Below are 15,882 nucleotides of genomic sequence, written 5' to 3' on the forward strand. Positions count from 1 at the left end.
TCAACATTTTCTGTTAATCAACATTTTCTGCTACTAACACCCAAATCTCCAGACGTTTGTCAGACAATGTATATCAATAGACTATCAACCAAAATACTGACATAGTTTGTGCTATGAGCTGTCGCCCAGGAAGACATTCGTAAATGGTAAGAAATAAGTATTGAATGACCTCTGGAGCTTAGGAAAGGCATAACTGTGAGTATCGGTCATGTAGAACTCCCACGGGGAAGACGGTTGAGCGTTAGTTTATTATTAATACTTCCGCACGTGATGAAATTAGTTTTATGATATGCCTGAAGATAAACCTGCAAGAGTTTGGAGTACAAAGTGATGAGGTCAAACAGAACGAAATGTTGCCAGTTGTTACAAAGTGAGATAAATTCTCATTTACAAAACTTAGAAACATAATCAATGTGGACTAATGGAAACAATGTGGCATTTGTTATAGGCTGAACCACTTTTTTTTAATTTGTTTGAAAGAACATGTGAGCCCACTTATATTTTGTCTATCTGTATATAAATTTATTTGTTCTCTGATGTTGCATCAAGTAACTGATGAATGATACTTACCTGGGTGACACACAGGTTGTTTTCAATAGTTTCACTTCAAAAATGTGTTTTTGTAAGATTAAGATTGAATCTGGTTAGCTGCTGTCTTGGGTTTGTCAGGTGCTTATGTTTTTGTTATCAGTGAATGTTTTTGAAAAAAATTCAAATAGTTCCTTGACAGATCATTTAGGAACCTTGAGTTTTAAACAGGAATGACTGAACCTTGTGGGATACCATATTTCATTTTACCCCACAGTGGGTTTAGATTTTACTCCTGTAGTAACATCCTTTAATGTGACACGGTGATTCCTGTTAGTGAGAAAATACTTCTGGAATGTGGCAGTGTACTACTGATACTATTTATTTGGTTTCTCCTCAAGTAAGATTATGTATCAACAACATTCAAACTCTTCAATGAAGTAACAGACAATAGGTAGGCCTATTGTTTCCTGTTTACATAACTCTCACCAAAATTAATTTGTGAGATAAAATAAAAAAAGGTGTTTTAGCAAAGCCTTACATGAAATCAAACTGAGAGATTGTTAAAAAGTTGTTGTCATAATTGGAAGTCTTAAAGCTTATCACAGTTATTTTCTGAAAGAAGTTTGAAAGATTGTCAGTGATATGGGTCTTCATGACGAGTTTGCTTCCAAATATCCACTTCTATAAATAAACACCACCACAGCATGTTTTAGTCTTTCAAGAATCATTCTCCTAGCATATGGTGATGAAACTTAAATGGTCAGTACCTCTCAATACAATTTAAAAATGCCATTTTTTCAATTAAGTCATGGTTTTTGTTATTTCTATGTTTGTTCTTTGCCCCTTAAGACAATAAACTTTCATTGTACTAATTATGGCACTGAATGTATACCAATCCAGGTGGCACACTGGTTAATGAACAAAGATTTTATACAAATCGACGTCTCACCATCCTGAGTTTTTCGTGTCCACAAATTTCTTGATCTAAAAGTTGAGACCGTTGTTCTGAATACGCCATGGCTGATTTCTATACCCATACACAATCCAAGATTATGTCGTCTCTCTCTCTCTCTTTTGCACGTTAATGGTGATTAGCATGACACCACTACGCTTCCTTCTTTCTCGAAATTGAAAGATGTGCTATAAAAAAGAAAGATCAACTAACTGCAAGCAAGGCTGACATCAATAGCTTTATGCAGTATGGCTTCGCCCTTGTTACGCTAAATGTGTAAAGTTGCCCTCTCTTCCCCCTCACACACACACGGCATTCGAAGAGACTGAAATCGCTAAAAATTATGGTGCCTTACACTCGTTAGTTTCAGTTGTTGCGCCATATGTAGGCCTACTAATAAACAGATCTAGCTCTCTTTTTAGTAATTTACAGATATTCTTGGGCGTATGTCCTATCCAGTTCACTTACAGTATTAGAACACAGTCGCAACCACCACTTTTAATTGGAAATTTACGGTGCCGTTTATATTACATAAATTTCGCATTATGTCATTACGAAAGGTAAATTCATCATCCGTTTGCGCAATTACTGGCAGCCACAACTGTTACGTCGAGGAATACAATCACGTCTATATATTTGTTTATTAGATACCAATTAATTTAACACTTAACTGAAAACCTGGCATTTCTTTCAAATAAGGGCAAACGAACAATAATACTCGTCGTACAATGAATCGCCAGATACAACTGTTCAACAATTCTTTGAGTGCATTTGAATCAGCCAACTACTGCCGTATGATATACAATTTGTCTTTGCTACAAATGCTGAAAACTTTTTTACAGTTCTTAATCCACACCTCAGCCTTATATATAGCAGCGCCATCTACCTAAATCACTTCGACGCTCCAGGCTTCACAAACTTCTAAATTCGCAATGCAACTGAGGTTGCGGTAGTCTTTACAGAGACATTAGGTTTCAGGACGGTAGCCAACTCATCGAATAGTGTAATTTTTATGGTAAAGTAGTATACAGTAAAAGGTAAGTTCCTGCTTACTGTAAGACATTCCAAGTGATTTAGTATATCTGTTGACAGTTATTTTCAAGTTAAATAGCTCATTTCTTTGCTTATACAATACAGCAGTGCTTGCGCGAAAAGCTTCCAGCGTTGGTAGCTCTTCACGCTTGTCAGTTGTTGTAGGCTTGCGAAGTGAAATATCTTTGACGGTGAATTTCATCGTAGTAGTTTACAATCTTTGCGCATTAGTGTTGTTAGTGAGTATTACGCGAGTTGTGTGACAAAGTAAGAGTGAGCAGTGAGTTGTAGCAACTTTGGTTTTCAGTGTTTTTGTTTACGTAAGTTTTGTTTTCCCCGCATCGCCTACGGAGGAGTGTAATTTCACGTAATGCCTGCAGTGTTTTGGAACATGCTTTCCTGTGTTTTGGAGGGTTAACAGTTCATCGTCCTTCGGATCCACGCCTTTTAAAGTAAGTAATGAATGCCATGAGTGTTTATTATCATTTGCAGTGGACGGAGGGTAGCTTCACACTATCTATTCTGTAATAGTGACCAATCCTCTCACGAAATTTTAGTTCTCATCGTCAAAATTGGCCGCCAGTTTCTTGATTTGTGCATTATATCTGTTTTGCAACGTAAGCAATACATTCAAAATAGTGTTTTATGGTCCATTCTCGACTTTGCATGCTTTTTTTATGCCTGCCGAATTTTGTGAATGGCTTATTTCTGCTTTAATCGAACCAGACACTATTCCGTCGTGTAGTGCTTGACGAATCGGAGTTTGACATCGAATACTAAAGCTTTTTATGAGTGATTTTTGGTATCTTGTCTCGAAGTAGCCTCTTGCCGACGAGTAGCTATTTTTAAAGGGCAATTAGCGCACACTTCCTCGGCGCAGCGGCACGTAATGAAGAGATAATTGGGTTGTTTATTTAGATGTGCGAGGCTTATCGTGGTGCTGAGTTATCTCTTACGATTATTTTGTAGGCGCACTATCACGTAGCCTGAAATAAATTTTCAGCGCAGCCTCGTCGTCTGTCAATAAGTTGTTTGTTGAGAACTGTGTAGATTTCTTTTTGTATGGTACAAAGTTTTATAAATGACTGTGGGGCTGCTGTGTGTGGCGTCTTGGAAAAGTAGCTCCGAAAGAAGTATTTCCTGACCGTAGACCTACATCGTTTTTATTTTTTGCTTGTCTGTCTTTAGAAGAATATGCCACAGTATTAGACATGATACTGCTACTACTACTGGAGTATATAGTATTGTATGTTTTACAGGGGAAATATGTTGCTCTTGGGACTGGTTTTTCTCATCTTTTTGTGTGGTTTCCTCAAATTTTAAAGTAATACTGTCAGATGGCTGTGCAATTCAAGTAATTTTCAGATTGATTATCCGAAGTTTTATTTCCAGTCGCTTCATCGCTTTACTTGGAAGTTAGACGTGTTCGTGTCAGAGATAAGAAATACGCCGTATTTAATAACTGCTAGTTGGTGAAGAAATCGAAGCCAAAAGAAAGTTGTGCTTTTCTGGACGACTCCCTTTTCCAATGGGACTTATAAAGACGCTCAGGATTCCCAGCTATCTCGGACTGAGTGCGTTGACCAGAGACAAAAATAAATAAAAATATTCTAAAGCTATGATTTTGTAAACATTATTCTTCGTCCGACGTTTATGTTTATGGCACTATACTCAAAATATATACGGTAAGCCAGCGAATGTAATGGGATCTGCAGACACTAGCCTCCTTTCAAGCACATTTTTCCATGCTTTTTATAACACCGTGATGTACAAATTATACTCATGACATGCTTTCTAGATTCTGATGTACCTGTACTATAAGCCATTACATCTCCAAAGTCTCGCCTGTGAAGTGCGCTCCGCCAGTTACGGATGTGTTCGTGCCTCTTACTTGGTCACTGTATGCCACACTAAGAGGATAATAAACACTGTTAATTGTGTCTGTCACGTTTTCCACAGAATTTAAGAGGAATCCATAGAGTTAGCTGCGTCGTTCCTGTCTGACGCTGTTTCTTAATCCTGTGTGTTTTCCAGATGCCACGGACACGTCACTGAGAGTAGTCTGACAGCTGTCCAGGAATGTAGTGGGCCTCATGTTAGAGCTTGTGAGATAACATTTACCCAGGGCAAAGAAAGTTAGCCGTGATGTTGTGCAGTTCTGGAATTGATTTTAAGGGCGTCGTGGGCGCATATCCTAGTTCTTTTGCAGTGGTTACCTGTATATTTTTAAAAGCCATCTTCCGCAAACATTTTCATTTCTCATACGAAATATGCCTGAGCCAAGTTGTCTGGGGAGGCAGTAATTCGCCGGCTCAATAGGCAAGTGATGACCGTGGTTTATCCGTTTCAGTTTTTAGGTAATTCCCGTCAATAAGACGCATCGCGAAGACAGATTCTGGAAACTTAACGTTTCTATAAGTTCAAAGAGTACACTCGTGGTAACAGATTGGCCCCATAGGTAATATTCTACAATATAGAATATTTCTTAAAGATCAATCCACGGCACCTCATATTCGACGTTCTGCATTAATTCGACGCTGTTCTGCTTAGTCGCAACGGAGTCCCCCTTGGCTCTGCGAGGTTGAGAGGAACCCATGCCAGACGTCCTTGCTCCAATAAAAATGTATGCAGAGGTAACGGGAACTGAAGCCAGTTGCGCGTCGGAATACGGCGGGTTTTTGCCAGTGAGAAAAAAATACATATCATTAACGCTCATTCTGTTTCGCAAGACATGCGCCTTTCGTAAACCTCATTAAGCCAGTTGTCTGCTAGTAATAATTGCATCATCTTGTTTTGTATTGAAGTTCTTTCCTTCGAATATATGTTTTTCGTTTGTAGTAAACGATTTCCAGCTGTAACAGAAGATGAAAACATGTGAACGACGAGAAACTGTCAGTCGAAAAACTGGCGCAAGTTGCAACGGTCGATTCACAGATAAACCAAATGGGTTTACCATATATTCTAGAGAATTACATATATGGCATATATAGGGTGGTCCATTGATCGTGACCGGACCAAATATCTCACGAAATAAGCGTCAAACGAAAAAACTACAAAGTACGAAAATTGTCTAGCTTGAAGGGGGAAACCAGATGGCGCCATGGTTGGCCCGCTAGATGGCGCTGCCATAGGTCAAACAGATATCAACTGCGTTTTTTTTAATAGGAGCACCCATTTTTATTACATATTCGTGTAGTACGTAAAGAAATATGAATGTTTTAGTTGGAGCACTTTTTTCGCTTTGTGATAGATGGCGCTGTAATAGTCACAAACATATGGCTCACAAGTTTAGACGAACAGTTGGTAACAGGAAGGTTTTTTTTAAATTAAAATTCAGAACGTAGGTACGTTTGAACACTTCATTTCGGTTGTTCCAATGTGATACATGTACCTTTGTGAACTTATCATTTCTGAGAACGCAACAGTGTTATTACCTGTAAATACCACATTAATTCAATAAATGCTCAAAATGATGTCCGTCAACCTCAATGGATTTGGCAGTACGTGTAACGACATTCCTCTCAACAGCGAGTAGCTCGCCTTCCGTAATGTTCGCACATGCATTGACAATGTGCTGACGCATGTTGTCAGACGTTGTAGGCGGATCACGATAGCAAATATCCTTCAACTTTCCCCACAGAAAGAAATCAGGGGACGTCAGATCCTGTGAACTTGCGACCCACGGTATGGTGCTTCGACGATCAATCCACCTGTCATGAAATATTGTATTCAATACCGCTTCAACCGCACGCGAACTATGTGCCGGACATCCATCATGTTGGAAGTACATCGCCCTTCTGTCATTCAGTGAAACATCTTGTAGTAACATCGGTAGAACATTACGTAGGAAATCAGCATACATTGCACCATTTAGATTGCCATCGATAAAATGGGGGCCAATTATCCTTCCTCCCATAATGCCGCACCATACATTAACCCGCCAAGGTCGCTGATGTTCCACTTGTCGCAGCCATCATGGATTTTCCGTTGCCCAATAGTGCATATTATGGCGGTTTACGTTACCGCTGTTGGAGAATGATGCTTCGTCGCTAAATAGAACGCGTGCAAAAAATCTGTCATCGTCCCGTAATTTGTCTTGTGCCCAGTGGCAGAACTGTACACGACGTTCAAAGTCGTCGCCATGCATTTCCTGGTGCATAGAAATATGGTACGGGTGCAGTCGATGTTGATGTAGCATTCTCAACACCGACGGTTTTGAGATTCCCGATTCTGGCACCATTTGTCTGCTACTGATGTGCGTATTAGACGCGATAGCAGCTAAAACACCTACTTGGGCATCCGCGTTTGTTGCACGTCGTGGTTTCACATGTGGCTGAGCACTTCCTGTTTCCTTAAATAACGTAACTATCCGGCGAACGGTCCGGACACTGGGATGATGTCGTGCAGGATACCGAGCAGCATACATAGCAGAAGCCCGTTGGGCATTTTGATCACAGTAGCCATACATCAACACGATATCGACCTTTTTCGCAATTGGTAAACGGTCCATTTTAAGACGGGTAATGTATCACGAAGCAAATACCGTCCGCACTGGCGGAATGTTGCGTGATACCACGTACTTATATGTTTGTGACTATTACAGCGGCATCTATCACAAAGCGAAAAAAGTGGTCCAACTAAAACATTAATATTTCTTTACGTACTACAAGAATATGTAATAAAAATGGGGGTTCCCATTAAAAAAAAAATACAGTTGATATCCGTTTGACCTGTGGCAGCGCCATCTAGCGGGCCAACCATAGCGCCATCTGGTTTCCCCCTTCAAGCTAGTTTCGTTCTTTGTAGTTTTTTCATTTGATGCTTATTTTGTGAGATATTTGGCCCGGTCACTATCAATGGACCACCCTGTATAGGTGCATGTAGTGGCCGCCAGGTAGGCCCCACCGCATTGATAAACTCAGTGTCGTGAGAATGCTTCCGGACAACTCTATGCACGGTTCTGTTACAGTACAGATACTACAGGCGTTCAATAAGTATTTCCCCGAAAGCAGGTTGGTTTTATTTAGGAACCCAGTAGAATACACCATACAATTCCCCACTCTTTTGGCTACAAAACCCTGTTTTTCAACATAATCTCCGTTCAGTGCGACGCCTTACGCAACCTTACTGGGAGGACCTCTTATGCCCACATGGCACCGCTATACTGGTCGACGTAGGAGCCAACAACGTCTTGTACGTCAATAACCTCCCAGTCATCCACGTACTGCTTCACGCGGAGTGCATTATTCGTTGGGTCAACAGCTGGAAGTCAGAAGGTGCGAGGTTTTGGGCTGTAGGGTACGCTGAGGAAGAACAGCCCAGTGAAGTTTTGTGAACTCCTGTGAACATCTGTGCGAGGCCTTGCTTTGCCCCTGGACAAGTTCGTTTGCATTTTTGTGGCGACGAACACCCTGAAGTCGTTTCTTCAATTTCCTGAGGATAGCACAATACGTAGCAGAGATGATCATTCCAGCACGAGAGAAGCTATCAAACAGAATAAAGCCGTCACTGTCCAAGAAGATCTTCGCCCCGACCTTAAAGGTTGAGGGTGCGGCTTTGAACTTCTTGTTCAGAGATGAGGTGGTGTGACTTCACTCAGTGGATTGCTGTTTTGTTTCCGGCCCGATGTGGTGAACCCATGTTTCTTCCCCCGTGACGATTTTCCACAATAAATAGTCACAGTCAGCCTCGTAACGCGCAAGCAATTTCGCACAGGTGGCCCTTCGTTGCTCTTTATGGTCTTCTGTTAAGCGGCGAGGAATCCACGGAGCATACAACTTTGAGTGGACGAGTGTGTCAGCACCATCAACAGAGATGATCGGCAGTGCAGTGTGATGTTCGATTGTGAATCGTCGATCCCCTCTATTAGAGTGTCCGCACGTCCCAACATTGCAGGAGTCTACATCTACGTGATTACTCTGCTATTCACAATAAAGTGCCTGGCAGAGGGTTCAATGAACCATCTTCATGCTGTCTCTCTACCGTTCCACTCTCGCCGGCACGCGGGAAAAACGAGCACTTAAATTTTTCCGTGCGAGCCCTGATTTCTGTTATTTTTCCGTGATGATCATTTCTCCCTACGTAGGTGGGTGCCAACAGAATGTTTTGGCCATCGAAGGAGAAAACTGATGATTGAAATTTCATGAGAAGATCCCGTCGCAACGAAAAACGCCTTTGTTTTAATGATTGCCACTCCAATTCACGTATCATGTCTGTGACACTATCTCCCCTATTTAGCGGTAATAAAAAACAAGCTGCCCTTCTTTGTAATTTTTGGATGTCATCCGTCAGTCCCACACCGCACAGCAGTATTCCAGTATAGGGCGGACAAGCGTAGTGTAAGCAGTCTCTTTGGTAGACCTGTTGCACCTTCTAAGTGTTCTGCCAATGAATCACAGCCTTTGGTTTGCTCTACCCACAATATTATCTATGTGATCGTTCCAATTCAGGTTATTTGTAATTGTAATCCGTAAGTATTTAGTTGAATTTACAGCCCTCAGATTTGTGTGACTTATCTTGTATTCGAAATTTAACTAATTTCTCTTAGTGCTCATGTGAATAATTTCGCACTTTTTCTTATTCAGGGTCAACTGCCAGTTTTCGCACCATGCAGATGTCTTATCTAAATCATTTTGCAAGTCGTTTTGATCATCTGATCAATTTACTGTGCACCATCACTGAAGACCATTTACTTTTGCATTAATGATTTTAAACGTGTTCGGACAAGCACCAAAGACGAAGTGCTGCCCAGCCGTCCAATTGAGGTCACCACTGGGAAACCATTGACAAAGTCCATCATATGCTAATGCAAGACTGCCGAATAAAAATTCGTGAGATTACTCAGACTGCAGGCATCTCAACTGAGCGAGTGCTCAATATCTTGCACACACAACTGGTTATGAGACAGCTGTGGGCGTCGCGATTGCTCACAGACGACCAGACGTGCATCCGGCACATTTCCATACAAGGCAAAGAAGTGCTCTTTCACCAGGATAATGCACCATCACACACATGGGCGATAACAAAGGCGAAACTGTGTAAATTGGACTTAGAATTGGTTTCTGATCCACCCCGTTCACCAGACTCAGCCCCAGGCTGTTCCGTAACTTCAAAGTTTGGCTTGGTGGGAAGAAATTTTCATCAAATGACAAAGTGATAGTTGCAGTCAACGAGTATTTTGCAGAGTTTGACATAACCTATTTTTCCAACGAGATGAAAAAGCTGGAAGATGGCTGGACCAAGAGTATATTTCTCAAAGGAGACTTATGTCAGTTAGTAAGGTTAGTTGGTTACGAAATAAATATTTTTTCTTACATTTTTTTACCAGACTTACCGAACCATCCTTGTACATAAGTACAAGAAGTCGCAGAGCAGACGTAAATGGCTACCTCACACAGTACTGATGTTGGCCGCAGCGAAAACAAAATGGTTACCGGCGGAAGCCGCCCGACATTTCCCGACCTCTGCCGATTTACACCTAGGGAGCGGCCAGCTAACATAAAAGTCCGCACTATATACAGGAGTTTCCGTAAGAGCGTGAAAAAATTTAGCCAGACTTAGAGGGTGCTCCACTGAACAATTTGAGGTAGGGATCGTGGGGTCGGAAAAGCCAGCCTAAGGTGATAATAGGAATAAAATCACATTACTGTCTACTTTTCTGTTTACGTTAGTTACAGTTAGCTGCAGATGCCATCCTTAACAGAATGAACGTACCATTTGTACTGTATCCTACAAAATGTGCTGGAACAGATGGCCATCAACCTCGATACAAGCGTGACATCAGCGAACAAGATTTTGACACACCCTGACAAATACCCCTGCTGCGTTTCAAACCACATCACTGGCAGCTATAATTCACGCAACTAATTCCATCTATGTAGCCATTGGGGTCTCGTACACAAGTGACTTTAGATGTCCCCATAGAAAATAATCAAGAGGATTCAGGTCAAGTTACCTCGCAGGCCATGGAATAGGACCTCCACTTCCAATCCAGCGACCAGGAAATACAGCACTGAGGCGGTTGCGGATGCGGTGCACCGTCAAGTTGTTTCCACATCCTATCACGACTAGCCAAGGCTACGTTCTCCCACAACTCAGGTAGAACTCTATGCACGAACTTCAAGTACGAGGGTGAGTCAAATGAAAACCTTAAATTTGTTACAACAAATCGAAATTTCGCGCCGTTATCCTGTAAGTTGGTAAGCGTGCTACAGACAGAGTGCAGAATGGCCTGTAGGTGGCAGCATAGTGCAGATGCATACATACCGTCGCAGTATCAGTATAAAGGTGGCCACCCCACTTTCTACTTGCACCAGGGAAGAACAACGTTCTGTTGTTCGGTTTTTGCGTAGTGAAGGTGTGAAACCTATTGAATTTCATCGACGAATGAAGGTTCAGTACGGTGATGCATGTTTGTCACAGCATCAAGTCTACGAATGGAGTAGGAAGTTCGTAAATGGTGTGACTTCAGTGGAAGATGCTCCTCGTCCAGGTCAGGCACAACGAGTTGTGACTCCAGAGAACATTGCAGCAGTTGAAGCCATAGTGAAGGAAAACCTCCGAGTGACACTGAATGACATTGCAGCATGTTTACAGATTAGTCGTGGGTCACCACACCACATTGCGCATGATGTGCTCCAGTATCACGAAGTATATGCAAGATGGGTGGCACGGCAGCTGACTCCTGAAATGAGAGAACGACGTGTTGATGCTTGTGAAGAACTTCTTCGGCGCTTTGAACGAGAAGGTGATAGCTTCCTTGCAAGAATCGTTACTGGGGACGAAACATGGGTTCACTTCCACCATTGAAGAGAGCGAGCAAGGAATGACGCCATTCCTCATCACCAAAACCAAAGGAGTTTCCAACAGAACCATCAGCAAGGAAGGTTATGCTGACTCTCTTTTGGGACTAAAAATGCGTCATTTTGGAGCATTACATGCCAAGAGGGACCACTGCCACCAGTGCATCATACACAGATATCCTAAAAATCATCTGCGGCCTGCAATCAAATCAAATCTAATCTACGTGTATTTATGTCACCAGGTGTCCTTTTGCAACATGGCAATCCAAAGCTCCACACTGGCTGTACAACAGTTGCAAAAATCACAGACCTGCATTCTGAGTTACTTCCTCATCCACCATACTCGCCACACCTTGCCCCAAGTGATTTCCATATGTTTGGACCACTCAGAGACGCAATGGGAGGAAAGAAGTTCCGTTCTGATGAAGAGGTACGCCACGCGGTGCATGAGTGGTTGCGCGGAATACCAATATCTATATTAACGACATGGGAGGCAATCTGAGTAGCCGTCTTAGATTGTTTGCAAAAGATACTATCATTTACCGTCTTGTAAAGTCATCAGATGATCAAAACGACTTGCAAAATGATTTAGATAAGATACCTGTATGGTGCTAAAAGTGGAAATTGACCGTGAATAAGGAAAAGTGTGAAGTTATTCACGTGAGTACTAAAAGAAATCAGCTAAATTTATATTACCCGATAAGTCACGCAAATCTGAAGGCTGTAAATTCAACTAAATACTTAGGGATTACAATTACGAACAACCTAAGTTGGAACGATGACATAGATACTATTGTGGGTAGAGGAAGCCAAAGACTGCGATTCATTGGCAGAACACTTAGGAGGTGCAACAGGTCTACTAAAGAGACTGCTTACACCACGCTTGTCCGCCCTATTCTGGAGTATCGCTGTGCGGTGTGGGATACGTATCAGGTGGGACTGACGGATGACATCGAATAAGTACAAAGAAGGGCGGCTCGTTTTGTATTATCGCGAAATAGGGGAGATAGTGTCACAGACATCATGCGTGAATTGGAGTGGCAATCATTAAAACAAAGGCGTTTTTTGTTGGGACGGGATCTTCTCATGAAATTTCAATCACCTGTCTTCTTCTCCGATTGCGAAAACATTCTGTTGGCACCCACCTACATAGAGAGAAATGATCATCACGATAAAATAAGAGAAATCAGGGCTCGCACTGAAAAATTTAAGTGCTCGTTTTCCCCGCGTGCCGTTCGAGAGTGGAACGGTAGAGAGACAGCTTGAATGTGGATCATTGAACCCTCTGCCAGGCACTTTATTGTGAATAGCAGAGTAATCACGTAGATGTAGAAAACTGTGGTAGGGAAGGCAGATGGTCGATTTCGGTTTATTAGGAAAGAATGGTATTCCTATAAAGGCGACCACATATAGGACGCCGGTGCGACCTATTCTTGAGTACTGCTCGAGTGGTTGGGATCCGCACCAGGTCGGATTGAAGGAAGACATCAAAGCAATACAGAGGCAGGCCGCAAGATTTGTTACCGGTAACTTCAAATAAAACTTAGTGCTTCTGGAACTCAAACGGGATTCCCTGAAGGGCGGTGTTCTTTTCGGGAAATACTATTGAGAAAATTTAGAGAAGCGGCATTTGAAGCTGACTTACGAATAATTTTGCTCACGCCAGCATACATCGCGCCTAAGGACCACGAAGATAATATACGAGAAATTACGGCTGGTACGGAGGCGTACAGGCAGTCGTTTTTCCCTGTTTGCGAGTGGAACAGGAGGGGATAAGACAAGTAGTGGTATAGGGTACCCTACCCGAAGCCTTACGGTCGCTTGTGGAGATGTAGATGTAGGTATCGCACTTGATGGTGTGGCTTTACTACAGCGTGAAGGTTTTCCTCATCTCTCACATGGCTATTCCTGCTGTTTGAAATACCATCACGATCAGATGACGACTCGTCAGTAAACAGCACGATTTGGAGGACATACGGTCGATCAATCCATTGTTGGGGCAACCACTGACACAATGCAGTCATAAGCATTCCATGGACTCGTTGGTTATATGGATGTAATTATTGTTCGTAGAGTACTAACCACAAGCTACACTATGTGATCAAAAGAATCCGGACACCCCCAAAAACATACGTTTTTCATGTTAGGCGCATTGTGCTGCCACCTACTGTCAGGTACTCCATGTCAGCGACATCAGTAGTCATTAGACATCGTGAGAGAGCAGATTGGGCGCTCCGCGGAACTCACGGACTTCGAACGTGGTCCGTTGCTTGGGTGTCACTTGTGTCGTACGTCTGTACGCGAGATTTCCACACTCCTAAACACCCCTACGTCCACTGTTTCCGATGTGGTAGTAAAGTGGAAACGTGAAGGGACACGTACAGCACAAAAGCGTACTGGCCGACCTCGTCTGACAGAGATCGCCGACAGTTGAAGAGGATCGTAATGTATAATAGGCAGATATCTATCCAGACCATCACAGAGGAATTCCAAACTGCATCGGGATCCACTACAAGTACTATGACAGTTCGGCGGGAGATGAGAAAACTTGGATTTCATGGTCGAGCGGCTGCTCATAAGCCACACATCACACCGGTAAATGCCAAACGACGCCTCGCTTGGTGTAAGGAGCGTTAACATTGAACAATGGTAAAAAGTTGTGTGGAGTGCTGAATCACGGTACACAATGTGGTGATCCGATGGCAGGGTGTGGGTATCGCGAATGCCCGGTGAACGTCATATGCCAACATGTGCGGTGCCTACAGTAAAATCCGGAGGCGGTGGTGCTATGGTGTGGTCGTGTTTTTCATGGAGGGGTCTTGCACCCCTTGTTGTTTTGCGTGGCACTATCACAGCACAGGCCTACATTGATGTTTTAAGCACCTCCTTGCTTCCCACTGTTGAACACTATTCGAGGATGGCGATTGCATCTTTCAACGCGAACGAGCACCCGTTCATAATGCACGGCCTGTGGCGGAGTGGTTACACGACAATAACATCCCTGTAATGAACTGGCCTGCACAGAGACGTGACCTGAATCCTACAGAACACCTTTAGGATGTTTTGGAACGCCGTGCCAGGCTTCACGGACCGACAGTGATACCTCTCGTCAGTGCAGCACTCCGTGAAGAATGGGCTGCCATTCCCCAAGAAACCTTCGAGCACCTGATTGAACGTATGCCTGCGAGAGCGGAAGCTGTCATCAAGGCTAAGGGTGGGCCAACATCATATTGAATTCCAGCATTACCTATGGAGGGCGCCACGAACTTTTGATCATATAGTGTAGTAAGCGTAGCACCCATTTCACGTGCGATACGGCGAGTACTTGTAGTGGGATCTGCTGCAATACATTCCAGCACCTCCTCTTAAAAATGGGTGTGCGACTGGTCCTCATCTTGCCAGGTCCCTCGTTTCTTCTTTCCAATGACCAGTCTCCCGCATTCGTTGATCGAGAGAAATAAACATTCGTCGTGACGGATGATGCCTGTCAGGAAATCGTTCCCTGCACAACCTTTCACCAGCGAGAGCATTGCAACGTACTTCTCCATACACAAGGTGAGTTTTGCGAAACTCTACCTTTACTGCTTCATCGTTTTGTACTGTACGCCTCTGAATAGCACTGAGTAATGAATGGGTGTGCCGTTGATTCATAGCGCGTTCTGTCATGGGACTATGTAAATACGATACAACACATCACCTTATGGACAAGTAAAGTAAACAACACCTGTGTAATGACTTCCTAGTAATCAGGCTCGTCTTCCTTGTGTCCTTGCAGGAAATAAGGAATGTACACCTAAATAATCTGCGAAGTACCTGTAAACTTGTACTCTTGTTAGTTGTAAATAAGTTGGAACACAGTAATGCTAAACAAAGCAGTAGACAAGTTTACCTCCTTTAGCTGGCTTCTCCGACCCCAGGTGCCCATCTCAATTTGTTCAGTGGAGCATTCTGTTAAGTCCTGTTACATTTTTGCACGCTCTTACGGAACCACCCTTTATACGATGGCAGTTCAATAAGTAATGCAACACATTTTTTTCTGAAACAGGGGTTGTTTTATTCATCATTGAAATACACCAAGTTATTCCCCAATCTTTTAGCTACACAACACTATTTTTCAACGTAATCTCCGTTCAATGCTACGGCCTTACGCCACCTTGAAATGAGGGCCTGTATGCCTGCACGGTACCATTCCACTGGTCGAAGTCGGAGCCAACGTCGTACTGCATCAATAACTTCTTCATCATCCGCGTAGTGCCTCCCACGGATTGCGTCCTTCATTGGGCCAAACATATGGAAATCCGACGGTGCGAGATCGGGGCTGTAGGGTGCATGAGGAAGAACAGTCCACTGAAGTTTTGTGAGCTCCTCTCGGGTGCGAAGACTTGTGTGAGGTCTTGCGTTGTCATGAAGAAGGAGAAGTTCGTTCAGATTTTTGTGCCTACGAACACGCTGAAGTCGTTTCTTCAATTTCTGAAGCGTAGCACAATACACTTCAGAGTTGACCGTTTGACCATGGGGAAGGACATCGAACAGAATAACCCCTTCAGCGTCCCAGAAGACTGTAAC

The 15,882-nt window shown here is 43.1% G+C and overlaps 1 protein-coding gene across 1 annotated transcript in view; it reads left to right on the forward strand.

Annotated features, from left to right (window-relative positions):
* Positions 1 to 2,718: 2,718 nt before the first annotated feature.
* Positions 2,719 to 15,882, forward strand: part of LOC124716995 (RAC serine/threonine-protein kinase) — a 694,752-nt gene continuing 681,588 nt past the window's right edge. Inside the window, exon 1 of the mRNA XM_047243620.1 lies at positions 2,719 to 2,967. The gene's annotated coding sequence lies outside the window, so the exon portion shown is untranslated. The remainder of the gene's footprint in view (positions 2,968 to 15,882) is intronic.

This window comes from Schistocerca piceifrons, chromosome 9 (genome assembly GCF_021461385.2).
Source record: "Schistocerca piceifrons isolate TAMUIC-IGC-003096 chromosome 9, iqSchPice1.1, whole genome shotgun sequence".
NCBI lineage: Eukaryota > Metazoa > Arthropoda > Insecta > Orthoptera > Acrididae > Schistocerca > Schistocerca piceifrons.